This window comes from Microtus ochrogaster, unplaced genomic scaffold (genome assembly GCF_000317375.1).
Source record: "Microtus ochrogaster isolate Prairie Vole_2 unplaced genomic scaffold, MicOch1.0 UNK56, whole genome shotgun sequence".
In the NCBI taxonomy this organism is placed as follows: Eukaryota; Metazoa; Chordata; class Mammalia; order Rodentia; family Cricetidae; genus Microtus; species Microtus ochrogaster.
This window is the reverse complement of record NW_004949154.1, coordinates 2,230,274-2,232,673: the sequence shown is the minus strand read 5'-3', so window position 1 is coordinate 2,232,673 and position 2,400 is coordinate 2,230,274. Positions and strand designations below refer to the sequence as shown.

At 39.2% G+C, this 2,400-nt stretch overlaps 1 protein-coding gene across 1 annotated transcript in view; it reads left to right on the top strand.

Annotated features, from left to right (window-relative positions):
• LOC101998945 (olfactory receptor 10V1-like) overlaps positions 1 to 2,400 on the top strand; it is a 27,314-nt gene that overhangs the window by 1,181 nt on the left and 23,733 nt on the right. The window lies entirely within an intron of this gene.

The following is a 2,400-nucleotide window of genomic DNA, read 5'->3' as shown; positions in this document are numbered from 1 at the left end:
TCAATTAAACTCTTGAGCATTCATTTTTTTCCTTTGGTTTTATTTTTCACATAGAATCTCATTATGTTGGTCAGTCTAGCTCAACACTCACTATGTAACCCAGGGTATCCCCAGACACAGTAAACCTCTTGTACTTGCTACCAAGTGCTAAAATTTCAGATGTGTGCCAAAACATCAATATAGTTTCAGTTGCTTAAATCTAACTATGTGTTTGTGTGCCAATGAAGCTTTATTTAGAGACACTAAAATCAAAATTTTATGGAATTTTAGTGTATGAACTTCAGTTTTTGAACAGACATTTCTTCACTGAAACCAAAAGAACCAGAATTGATCATCAGGGTATGCTGCAGTTCTCCCTTCCTGAGTGTCCCTGTGTATCTTTATGGTGCTACAATCAAAAGACAGATGCAAAAACTCTGTTAGAACCCAGTTACAGCCCAAAGCAAGTTAAGGCTTCTCAACACTTATTGTTCCAAGCTTGAATCATATGTAGGCAGATGTCTACCCTGTATTGCAATCAAAAATCAAAGACTATATGTTCTACTCAATCAAAGAGTACACACACTATTCTGCAGGTCATGGAAGGTTTTCCAAAATATATCACATCCTGAGACACAAAACAAATCTTAGCAAGTCACAAAAATTTAAGTAACACCATGTATCTTATCTGACCACAATACCATAAAATTTAAAATCAACAGCAAATTAATCTCTAGTAAGTCTAAAATGCATGCAGATTAAACAATATATTTCTGAATAATAAATGGGTCAAAGAAGAAAGAAATTAAAATTTCCCTGAAAAATAAAAGAAAATGGAAACACAATGCAACAAAACCTCTAGGAAGCATTAAAAGCAGTTTTATAAGGGAATGTGTAACTATAAACACTTGCCTTTTTAAGAATCAGAACTGACGACTCCATCCATCAGATCCTTCACACTACAAGTCCCACTCTGCCCCAAAACACACCTATCCCCTGCTACCTCAGAGGAAGTCTGAAACACAGGATGCAAATTCAAGGAGAGGACCAAGAGGTGAGTAAGCACTCACTCAGCAGGGCACCCCACTCTCTAGGCCATCCATACCAGGGCAAAACCCTAGGCCCCTCCCCCACTAGCCTTAGCTTCCCTAGCCAGTCAACAGGCAAGGTTCCTACAGGTACGCTGCTTCAACACCCTCACCTGACCAATCAGACCCTGCAAGCTACAAGTTTCACTCTACCACCAAAACCCTCCTATCACCTGCACCACCCCCACCCCCACCCACGCAACCTCAGAGGAACTCTGAAACACAAGCTGCAACTACACAAGAGGGGACCAAGAGAGGAACTCTGAAGCACAGGCTGTGACTGCACACAGAGGACCAAGGGAGCAAACAAAGAGACCAAAAGAGCCAGACAAGAGAGACCTCGGTGGCTCCCTGAAACACAGACAGCATCATCACAGAGCAGACCTAGAACAGTTCCCAAAGACACAGTCACTGCAAGGACTGGACCAAGAAGGAAAGACACTGCTGGCACCTATTGGAGGAAGAGATGGGTAGGTGCCATTGCAAGAATTCATTCAGCAAACTAAAAAGCAGCGTTACTTGTCATAGCCAGAAGTTGGGAACAACCTAAATGCCCTCCAACCAAATAATGGATAAGGAAAATATGGTACATTTATACAATGGAGTACTATACAGCAGAAAAAATTAATGGCATCTTGAAATTTGTGGGCAAATGAATGGATCTAGAAAACATCTTATTGAGTGAGGTAACCCAGACCAAGAAAGACAAATATCATATGCACTCATTCAAAAGTGGTTTTTAGACATAAAGCAAACAAAAAAAAACCTACAATTCACAACCCCAGAGAACCTGCACAGCAAAAGGGACATGCATGGATCTAGTGTACATGGGAAGTAGAAAAAGACAAGATCTCCTGAGTTAATTGGGAGCATGAGAAAAGGTAAAAGAGGAGGAGAGAGAAGGAAAAATATATAGCTCAGTAAAAACAATTTTAAAATAAAAGAATATACCTCATCCTCAGCACCTCATTGAACATTCTCTAAAATTGACCACATACTTGGTAACAAAGCAAACTTCAATATATACAAAAAAATAACCCCTTGCATCTTATTGGATAACTATGGTTTAAAGTTAGAATTTAACAACAACACTAATTACAGAACTACAGCTATGGAAATTGAACAGTGCTCAAGTGAACCACCTCTGAGTCAAAGAAGAAATAAAGAAAGAAATTAAAGACTTCCTAGAATTCAACGAAAATGAAGGCATGGTGTACACAAACCTATTGAACAGCATGAAAGCAATGCTAAGAGAAAAGTTTATAGCACTAAATGCCTACATGAAGAAAGTGGAGAAATCTCACACTAGTGACTTAACAGAACAAAAAGAAGC